General features: G+C 33.0%; 1 non-coding gene and 1 pseudogene across 1 annotated transcript; both read right to left on the reverse strand.

The window, feature by feature from the left end:
* The window catches only part of LOC107907927 (uncharacterized), a 32701-nt pseudogene extending 27407 nt beyond the window's left edge, over positions 1 to 5294 (reverse strand).
* A 5143-nt stretch (positions 5295 to 10437) lies between these two features.
* LOC121215003 (small nucleolar RNA R71) lies at positions 10438 to 10544 on the reverse strand. Its single transcript, XR_005910738.1, has one exon. It is a non-coding gene; the product is annotated as a small nucleolar RNA R71 (small nucleolar RNA).
* Between the last annotated feature and the right edge of the window lie 1612 nt (positions 10545 to 12156).

Here is a 12156-nt window from a genome sequence, read left to right on the forward strand (position 1 = left end):
ATGTGCTACTTAATCAACATCCACTTTCAATTCTTTAACTTGTAACAATGTTATAAAATAGCTTACTGAGAAATTGTATATTAAGAAAGGCGAGAACGGTGGATGCCGAACCGAAGCAGTTGTTGCCACTATTGGTGGCCACTCTAAAGATAGTAAAATATCGGCCTCATCAAAAGAGCAATAGGAAGCTACCAAGAGGTACTGTTAGGCACTTTGACAACAATGACCCCTCGTTATAGTTGGTTCCTGGTTGGTTGGTTGGTTGGTTGAAAAGCGTCGTGTGCCTTCAGGCAGGCTCTACAGGCTAAAACCTAAAACCTTTGATAATCAATACATCTATTCATACAAAAATGTATGATATATGCTTCCATATATACATGCATATAGATTTTATGGATCTTTTAGTTTTATTTTGTCAAAAAAATGATATTTCTCTGTTGGTTGGATTTTTAAAATACAACATCTCAACTTAAAAATACTTAGAAAACAGGGAAAAACAACTAGTCTTCTATCATTTTTATCCTATCTTATGTGGTTGGATTATAATTATAATACTAGATTGTATCAAATTGATATCGATTGATACTGTAACACCACAAACCTAGCGTAGACGTTATGGCCATATTTGGCAATGTCACACGATAGTGTTTTTGAAACCTTTTGTTACGTTGAAAACATTCCATGTTATTATCTTTACTAAACCTTTGTTAGAACTTAGGAAGTCGTCTTTATTCATTTAAAACATTTGTTTGAAACATCCCTCGATGCGAAAGCTTTAGTAAAACAGTCTAACTGATCATACGTTTAGAAACTATTTTCACTTTTTGAAAATCGAATTTCCTACGACCAGCAGGTATAAATCCATAAAGTAAAATAAATAAATAAAAACCCAAAATTTAAAACCAAAGCCTAGAGGGTCCTTAAATTACAATCCAAATAACCAATAATAATTAAATCATAAAACATAAATTGAAAACCATGAAGTCCAAAAATTTATGCGGTCACCGTTAAGTCCTCTGTCGCACCGATCCGTCTAAGTCTGGGGATTACCTGTGCACATGAAACAAAAAGGGTGAGTTTACATAAACTCAGTGTGTAATCCCGTAGAAACAAACAAACAATCAGTATTCAGAGTGCAAAGTTGAACAGTCTTGGGCCTAAGCCTTTTTCAGTATCAGTGACAGTTTGGGACTTAGCCCATCTCAGTACAGTGTCAAAAGTGCAGTAGGGCCTTAGCCCATCACAATATCAGTAGCAGTTGCAGTTATGCAGTAGCAAAATCCTACCCATCCAGCCTCTACACACCATCTCCGTCCAACCCTATACTCCATGTGGGGATATAATCAACCCACCCATCCCTACACTCCAAGTAGTATCAAATGTGGCACAAAAAAGTAGTTTGTAGCTGAGCTGCCAGTAAATTAGGCTTAAAGCCTTTCAGTACACTTCCTCCGAATAACAACCCCTAACCCAATGCAATGCAACATACAATGGATGATATGCTATTACGCAATTTCAGTACATATATTCGGTTCAATATTAACATACTCAGTACAGATATCATTCACTCAATTTCACACATTTAGGGGTTTAAGTAGCGCTTACCGGCCTTACAGTAGGTTCACAGTCGACTTGGGTAACCTGTGCAACCTTAGAAATATTCTGGTAAAAATGGGCCCAGACGCCCGTGTGTACCCGTGTGGCCCACTCGGCCCAAATTTTCCTTGGCCATGTGATCCATTTTTAATGTAACCCATGCTAGTTAAATATTCATACATGTTTTCACTATTTACTTATATGTTTATTCAAAACTGTCTACTTGAGTCATTGTCCCTAAATTATTTATATCTTGAGCTATAGAATTCCAAATTAAGATCCGCTTGATGTTTTTGAAACTAGACTCAAATACCTTTCTACCATAAAATTTTTAGATTTTATAGTTTATCAAATAAGTACAGTAAAATCTTCAAATCTATCCCGATTCTGCTGTTTGACAGTTTCAACCTATTCTTACTAAAAATTATTTATCTCTTAGTACGGAATTCGAATGATGTTTTCGTTTGTTTCTCTTGAAAATAGACTCGTTAGGGATTTAAACATATAAATTTAATCCCGTAATTATTTTTTAAATTTTTTGATGATTTTTTCCAAAGTCAGAATAGGGAACCCAAACCTATTCTGACATTGTCTCACAAAATTCATTATATCTCATAACTTACAATTTCATTGCTTACACTATTTCTTCCATGAAAACTAGACTCAATAAAATTTAATTTCGTATCTTATTCAACCTTTAACTCAATTTTCACTATTTTTGATGATTTTTCAAAGTTAGACTATTGCTGCTGTCCAAAACTATTTTAGTGTAGAATGTTGATTTCCAAGTTTATAACACCCTTATTTCCTTTGTCTACAATTTTTCACATTATTTTCTCTTATTTCTTGACAGCAAGCAATTTCGGCTTTTTACCAAATCCCATTTTCTGTGTTTCGAGTACATACCTGGTATCGTTTCTGATGCATAAGCACTCCTAAGCCTCCAGAACCTAAAAATTGACCAACAAATCTCCAGATTAATTAATTAATTAATTTTTAATCAACCAATTTTGGAAGGAACTTGACTAGAAACCTAACAAAACCTTTACCTCGCTTGAGTAACCACGACTTTGCATAATCACAGCGTCGATTCAAAACCACCAGCCCCTTGATTAACTCCTAAACACCAAAAAGGAATCCCCCTTTCAGAGATTAACCAAGAACGATTAACAATAGACAAAACTGTTACTAACCAAACACACGCAACCAATGATGAACAACCAAATCAATTGGAAAATAAAGAAAGAAATGGAAGGGGAAAAAATAGTGGAAATTTCAGTAGCAACTAGGGGAAAGAATCGACAGAGGAGGAAAAAAAGAAGAAGAAAACGTCAGAAAAAGTTTGGGTAATTGGAGAGAAAACCAAAACTCTCCTTTTTTTTATGCAACAAAAAGATAATCAAATTATTTTTTGATAACCTCTCCCTCATTATCTCTTAAAATTACTCCCTATTAACCCACTAAAACATAACTACTCAAAATTTTTCCCCAACACAACTCTTAGCCTAAATTGGAGCAAAAATACTATCTCCACACCATCACAAAGAATTGAACATAGGACCTCCTTCACACCAAAAATCCATTTATCCACTAGACCAGCAGGCCCATTTTGTTAATTATTTGCTAACTTTTACTTAAAAGCCTATTGACCAAAGATAGGGCTTATTCATAAAAATACCGAAATTTTCCCAAGTCCTGGTTTGAACTTGGGATCTCTCACACACCCAAAACACTTAACCACTGAAGCAGATACACAGTTGTGTCACAACTTCACAAGAACAAAAATAAAAATTTCGGAGTGTTATAGATACATTATTTTGATATTTTATGTCAATTCTTTTATTTTTTTCTTTAGTAATTTTTATTTTTTATAATTGTATTAAAAATTTAATTGTTAAATTAAATTATAGAACTTAATTAATAAATTTAAAATTTATATGTGTATGTGTATTTATAGTATGTAATTTAGATATATTTGCGTCTATGGTATATATTTTATTTTTAAAAAATTAAACTACAAATATATATGTGTGAAAAATACTTGAAAATGTTGATAAACCTGAAACAATAAATCAAGATCCACTAGTACTGCCACTAAGGCCTTGGCATTGTTGCCAAAGGTTGTGGCCGCGTTAAAGCCTTGGGTTTGAGTGCCATTATTCGCATTTGCGATGTGTGGGTTTGTCTCCCACCATGTGCATATGGCTTGTGTGGGTTTTGTTTAGTTTCTCTTTGCATTTTGTCTTGTTTTGCTTGGTTCGTGGTCTGCTATGCATTGTATTGTCTTATATTAATGGAACTTTCAATGGCCAAACTACTCACCCAAGCTTGAAGGTCCACTAGAAATTTAGGAGATTTAATATATATTGGTAAATTTAAATGTGCTTAGATTAACCATTTACAAGTATGGGTGGGACACACTAATTTCGAAGCACATGTCAAGCTTGGATTAAACAACTATGTATGATATTGATACCATACACTGATCCAGCTCAAACCTGACCTAGCATATTAACATTTCTAATGTTAACCGAAATGGTAGTGAGATTTCAGCTATCAAATTAGAGGTATGTTTTTTTTTCTTGAGACTTTATAAGTAAAAATCTAATACAATACATGAACAAGCAATTACAAATAGAATCAAACCAATAGAAAACACAAACAAATTAGATAGAACCCACACCTGACAAACGTGTATGATAGAATTATAGACTCAAATATAACAATTATACATAGTAAAACACGAATATAGATAATCAAAGGCCCATAACTTTGAACTTTACTGATAATACTAAAGCCTGCTTGACAACAGGTAGTTTATGGACTAGAGTTTGGATAGCTCTTTTTTTTAATTATCTATAATTAACTAACCCTTTTTTTATGTTTTGCAGTAAATAAATATAATGAAAGTTTTACATTAATAAGAAATGGTTGGTAATCATGATGGGTGTAGTATTATTATGACCCAGCTGGGTGTTAGTACCGTACAAAAACTGAAGTGTTGTGTGCATGGGAAAAATGAGCGTCATCTTCATTCATCCTTGATTAATTCAGGTAAAATAAATTATACTTTTTTTTCTAAAAAACTAACGTTTTTGAATTTTATTTATTAATCATCTCTTTTAATATTTTCCTAATCCTTATTTTTATTTCTAATTCATAGTGTAATATTTTTAATTTTCTATCAATCTATATGAATTTCATAGAATCTAGTATTAAAATTTGAATCCAACTAGATAGAATAGGATAAAAATGATAGAAGACAATTATCTTTATAATAGAATAATAAAATATAAAAATAATTAAAGAAAAATAAAAATAATTGACATAAAATATCAAAATTTTGTATCAATCTATATGAATTTGATCCAATCTAGTATTAAAATTTGAACCCAACAACATAGAATAGGATAAAAATGATAGAAGACTAGTTGTTTTCCCCCATTTTCTAAGTATTTTTTAGTTGAGTTGTTGTATTTTAAGAATCCAACCAACATAGAAATATAATTTGCTTGAAAAAATAAAACTGAAAGATCTATAAAATCTATATGCATGTATATATGGAAGCTTATGTCATATATCTTCATATGTATAGATGTATAGATTATCAAAGGTTTTACCCTGTAGAGTCTGCCTGATGGCACAAGATGCACTTCAGCCAACCAACCAGCCAACAACCAACTATAGCGGGGGGTCATTATTGTCAAAGTGCTTAACAGTACCTCTCAGTGGCTTCCTATTGCTCTTTTGATGAGATCGATCTTTTACTATTAGCAAACTAGCCACCGATAGCAGTGACAATTGCTTTGGTTTGGTATCCACCATTCTTGCCTTTCTTGATATACAATTTCCCATAAAGCTATTTTAGAACATTGATTACAAGTTAAAGAAGTGGAAGTGGATTTTAATTAAGGAGTAGCACATATTTGGAGGGATTTAATAGAAAAAGAGTTTAAATTATTGGATTTAAAAGAGCATCAGGAAGCTACCATGAGGTATTGTATTATTATAACCTAGCTGGGTGTCAGTTCCGCACAAAAACTGAAGTGCTATATACATGGGAAAAATTGGTGTGATCGTCATTCATCCTTAATTAATATTGAGGTAAAATAAATTATATTTTTTTCTAAAAAATGAACGTCTTTTTATTATTCATCTATTTTAATATTTTTTTGGTCATTATTTTTATCTCTAATTCATGGTGTAATATTTTTAATTTGCATGGTTAAAGAAATTTTCTAAAGTAATTGTTAAGTAATAGTAAATTTTAGGAAGAAGTTTGATCTTCCATATGGGAATTGGGAGCACAATGATGGAATCTTTTATTTAACTAGATTTTCATTAAGTAATATGTGGAATTAGCAAATTAACATAGCATTACACATATGCTAATTTTTTTTGGCCCATCAAATTTTGGAAATAGAAAAAATTAACTTAATGAGTTTAATAGTTTTCATTTTGTAAAGATAGAAAAAATGGTAAGTGTAGAGCATAACCATGTGACAATTCTTAATTGCAATTCGTTGTGTATCCCTAGCCAAAGGAAAATTCTATCTGTGGCCAAAGGTCGATTCCAACTATGAGTTTATGTTATAAAATCTACAACCAAAAGCAGGTTTCATCTCTAGGACTTTTGTTGTGAATCCACAACCAAAGGCAGATTTCATCTGTGGGTACTATTGTGAATCCACAGTCAAAGGTGGATTCCAAGCGCGAGGACTTGTTGTGTATCTACAGCAAAATGATAGTTATTATCTGCGAACCAATAATGGTTTATCCACACCGTGGCGTAAAGGTAGAGGAGCTTTGGGGAACTCCTATTGTGGTGTGTAGCGGTGGGGTAGGAATTATACTGTTTAAAATCCAGAACTGTATGACCTCATTTAAATCATGTGCATACAAATTTGGAAAATTATGCTATGATACATATGTGTGAGTCTATACATGTCTTTATATGCATGGAATATGATTATAGTCGCAAATCTAATAATTTGATTATCCTGAAAAATGATGTTGTGAATTTTGATATATCAACGACAGTTATATTTGAAAAACCGTTATTCTGAAATGAATTGCTATCTTTTATTATTCTATGCAAAGTTAATTAATGTGTGTTAATAAGTATTACATTGATTTTGTTGTAAATGGACTCACACTGAACGTCAAAGCTCACCCATTCCCTTTAATTTTCATCTTTACATGTAAACCATCAAGTTAGGACGCAAGCACAACATCCGAAGGGAATACTTGACGCAACTGGCAGTACATAGACCCAACCTCACAGAGTGTAGGTCCGTCTCACCCATCGATAATATAAGTGATTGAACCACAGCAACAAGTCCATATCACAGTGACACACAGAGCAATTATAGTACTGCAACACAACAGAGCAAAACAAAAGAGAATTAGATGAGCAACAAGATTCAAGTTAATGATTTCCGTAGTAAAAAAATGTTAAAAGGACAAACACCAAGTTCAAATAATTATATTTTAAGCAAAAAGCTTTTCATCACTTCTCAATATTGTAAATTATACTTTCTTTTTAGATACAAGTAGAATTATAAATTAGATTATAATTATGAGTATAAATAATACATATTTAAATAATCATTATGGACACTAATTATTACAAAATATAAGAAAATTTTTGAATTAGGTCACATATGAAAAATCTTAAATCAAAATAAATTTTGAATTAAAAATTCATGATTTACTCATAATAAAACTCGAAAATACTAAAATTTTAAAATTAGTATAAATCTATAAGCAATAACTTAACTAATAAATTTACTTAATTTTTTAATTAAACTTAAAAAAATATTTGACAAGTATTTCTAAAAAATTAATTTCAAAACAAAAAATACATAATAAATGATAACTCAGAATTGTCTTTGTTTTTTTTTTTTGTAGTGGTGCAACTTGACCCCAGGCTACACCTAAGACGGCAAACACCCTAACCATTAGGCCAAATACAAGGTTTTGACTCAGATTTCTACACAAATGACAATAAGAATCCATTTGGATTCATTAGATGTATAGTAGCAATAATAATATGTTTGTATTTGGACAAGAACTACAAAGTTTTTTAATATCTTGGTTAATTTCAATTTAATTAATCCAGTAATTTAAAATCTTTTTCTATTAATTCCCTCCAATTATGTGTTACTCCTTAATTAACATCCACATCCAATTCTTTAACTTGTAATCAATGTTCCAAAATAACTATCTGGCAAATTGTATATGAAGAAAGGCGAGAATAGCAGATGCCGAACCAAAACAGTTGTCACTTCTATCGGTGGCCAGTTTGCAAATAATAGAAGATCGGCCTTATCAAAAGAGAAATAGGAAGCTACCATAAGGTACTATTAGGCACTTTAACAACAACAACCCCCGCTATAGTTGGTTGTTGGTTGGTTGGTTAGCTGAAGAGCGTTGTGTGCCCTCAGGCAGACTCTATAAGGTAAAACCTTTGATAAGCCATACATCTATATATACAAACATATATGATATAAGCTTTCATATATACAACTTGGTCATATGAGGGGAAATGGTATGACAGATTCGTGTAAGAGAGGTTTTCTTTTGGATGCAGATTTTGAAAAGATAAAGCACTGCGTTCGTGGAATCAAACCTGGGCCAGTTTTGATTTGGCAGTGCACAAATCGAAGACTAGAAGACTTCCAGCTTCTAAACATAACTTTGACTCAGTTCATATCCTGCATAGTTTGAGATAAGCCCATGGTGGGTTTTGGCAAATAAGGTGTTGTGAAAATATGAGTCAAGGTAGAGATATGTAGAGTTATGCCTCGTATTTTTAGCTTTTCTTCTCCCAGTTAAATTCTATTTTTAGTTTACCACTGATAAGTCATAAAAGTAACATATTTTAATTCCATTCTTAATGCATTTTTGGATGATTAATTATGTAAATTAGTGAATTTGGTGCTCTAATCCTTTAAATTCAAGTTTCTAAACTTATGAGAGCATTTTGGAGTGAAAGAAGCAGAAAACGAGCAAAAATCGGGCAAATAAAGCTATTTTAAAGATCCACACAGCCTAGGCATTTCCATACGGGCTGGCCACATGCCCGAGTGAGCCACATGGGCTGGCCACATGGCCATGTGCCAGCCCATGTCGATATTGCACCCTGTTTCTCAAATATGCAGAAAAACCCAATTTTTAGGCTTTCTGAGCATTCTAAAGTCTATAAATATCAATTAGAAAAAGATCTAAAGTGGCACTCAAAGAAGATTGAAGAGAACACTTGAAGAACACCATCAGAATCAACTCGAAAGCGGATCTCCATCAAGATTAAATATCTCCATTTAATTGCTTTTTGAAGTTTTATTGAGTTTCTTTATGTCTTGCAGTTATGCTAACTTTGAGATGTTTTCATTCAAAATTATGAACTAAATTCCCTAGATACTTAGAGAAGATGAAACCTATGATGAATCTTATTATTTGATTTCTAATTTACGTGATAAATACTTGATTCTTATTCTCAATTATGTATGCTTATTTATTGTTTTAATATTTCTGAGATATTAATTCAAATTTAATGTGTTTATTTCAGTGGAGCAAAAGTCCCTGTTTAAGAGTAGATCTAGCATAATTGGGTGGAGTTGCACGCAATCTTGGAAATAGGACGACATAAATCTATCAGATTAGAGTCAAATCTAATAGGAGAATCCATAGATCGAGTTAATATGAAAATAGGGGTTTTAATTAGAAATAGATTTCAATTAATCAACCTAGAGTCAATTGTTCTTACTCTTGAAAGAGATATCAACATAATTTGGGGATTTCTACGGATCAAGATACAAGTGAATAAATCGTTTAAATCGGATTCATAATAATAGGTGAAGTCTATGTTGATTCTTTCCTAGGTATTGTCTATCTCATGTGTTATCTTCGATTATTTTCCTATTTCATTTTCTGTTGTGTTCTTAGTTAGATTAGTTTAGTAATTTTAGATTAAAAACAATCACTCCAATTTGTTGGCTAAATAATAGAAAAATGGTAATTACTAGTACTTTTAGTCCTCATGGATACGATATTCCCTACTCACCATAACTATACTATTGTTCGATAGGTGCGCTTGCCTTAGTCGTATTTATAGTTAGTTTAGTGACCATCAAGTTTTTGGCACCGTTGCCGAGGACTAAAATATTAGGAACACTCAATTTTTATTAATTTAGCCATTTTTTATTTTTAGTTTAATTTTTCCATTCTAATTTTTCTTTTCTTTTATTTGCTTCTGGCAGGTTCCTTTAGTTTATGACTAGAAGAAACCCGTCGGGACCATTACTGTTTGACAGCAAAATTAAAAGTACAGCTCGCAGAAATTGTAAAGAATCAAGGCAGAGTCGACAGCGTATAGTGGACAAACAAGAGGACATTATTATTACTGAGGAGATGGGTGATAATTAGAATAATCAGCTACCTCTTGCAATTGCTGCAAATCCAAATCCTGTTCCTCGTACTATGTACGATTATGCCAAGCCCACTCTGAATGGGGCTGAATCGAGTATTGTGAGACCCACCATTGCTATGAATAATTTCGAACTAAAGTCGAACACTATTCAGATGGTACAATAATTAGTTCGGTTCAATGGTTTGCAAGAAGAAGATCTAAATACTCATTTGGCTAATTTTCTGAAAGTCTGTGATACTTTCAAGATAAATGGCATTTCTGACGATGCTATTCGCCTACGGTTATTCCCTTTCTTGTTCAAGAACAAAGCTAAGCAGTGGTTGAATTCTTTACCACGAGGTTCTATCACTACATGGGATCAAATGACCGAGAAATTCCTACTGAAGTACTTCCTACCGACTAAGACAACTAAGTTAAGGAATAATATCTCTTCCTTTGTGCAGATTGACTTAGAAACCCTATATGATGCATGGGAGAGGTATAATGACTTATTGAGACGGTGCCCTCACTATGGGTTACCTATACGGCTACAGGTTCAAACGTTCTACAATGGTTTGAATCCCTCAACTAGGCAATTGGTCGATGCAGCAGCCGGTGGTACTCTGAACAATAAAATACCTGAAGCGGCTTATGAGTTTATAGAGGAGATGTCACTGAATAATTATCAGTGGCAAGTTATGAGGACAAAGCCGATGAAAGCAGCCAGTGTTTTCAACTTAGATGTAGTCACCATGTTATTGAATCAGGTAGAACTTTTAAATAAAAAATTTGATGGTTTATGTGTTTCTTTGTAGGTACATCCGATGATGCAATGCGATGCAAATGGAGGAGGAATAAATAATCCAGAATATTTACCTTTCGGTCTTGGCATGGAGAATGAGTAAATAAATTATATGGGTAATAATTATAGACCTCAAAATAACCCTTATAGTAATAACTATAATGCAGGATGGAAGAACCACCCAAATTTCTCATGGGGTGGTCAAGGAAACAAAATACCATAACCCCCTCTAGGCTTTCAACAACCCTATTAGCTAGAGAAGAAACTGAACCTTGAAAAGATGTTGGCAAAATTTATTTTGGTGTTAGAGACCCATTTTCAAAACACCGAGACAGCTTTGAAAAAGTAGCAAGCATCAATTCATGGCCTCGAAAATCAAATTGGATAACTTTCTAAATTGGTTCAGAAAGGCAGCAAGGTACTTTACCTAGTAACACCGAACCCAACCCAAAAGAGCATGTGAAAGCAGTTACATTAAGGTATGGAAAAGTGTTGGCTGAACCTGAAAAGAAGCTGTAATCTGATAAGGAAAATGACGAGGGGTAAATCCAAAAGAAATTCAAACACAAGTGCTTAAAGACTACTAACCACCGGTCCCATATCCAGCAAAGTTGAAGAAAGACCGCATGGATGCACAATTTGGTAAATTTCTTGAACTTTTCAAACAGTTGCATATTAACTTAGCGTTTGTTAAAGCTATTTCGCAGATGCCCACATATGCAAAATTTTTAAAGCAGCTATTAACAAATAAAAGGAAGTTTGAAGAGCTATCCACTGTGGAACTCAACTAGGAATGTTCAGCTATTCTCCAAAATAAACTACCAACTAAGCTAAAAGATCCAGGAAGTTTTACTATTCCTATTTTATTGGTAATTTATACATTGAGAAAGCATTAGGTGATTTGGGTGCTAGCATCAATTTGATGCCTTATAAAATGTTCAAGCAGCTTGGCCTTGGGGACCCAAAACCCACTAGGATAAGTATTCTATTAGCTGATAGATCTGTTAACTATCTTAGGGGTATTATTGAATATGTCCTTGTAAAAGTAGATAAATTCATATTCCCTGTTGATTTTGTTGTGCCTGACATGGATGAGGATGTCGGGGTGCCTTTAATTTTAGGTTGTCCTTTAATTTTAGGGCTATCATTGATGTGACAGATGGTAAACTTGTGCTTAGGGTAGGTGACAAAGAGATTATCTTTAAAATATATAATACTATGCGATTTTGAAGAGAACAAGATGGTTCTTGTTATTTTATTGACTTTATTGATGTAACACCCCAAACCCAACCTAGGAGTTATGGCCAAAACTGGCGGTGTCACATTGAGGTGTTTAGCAAAAATTGAA

The sequence above is a fragment of the Gossypium hirsutum genome, chromosome D02 (genome assembly GCF_007990345.1).
Source record: "Gossypium hirsutum isolate 1008001.06 chromosome D02, Gossypium_hirsutum_v2.1, whole genome shotgun sequence".
Classification (NCBI taxonomy): domain Eukaryota; kingdom Viridiplantae; phylum Streptophyta; class Magnoliopsida; order Malvales; family Malvaceae; genus Gossypium; species Gossypium hirsutum.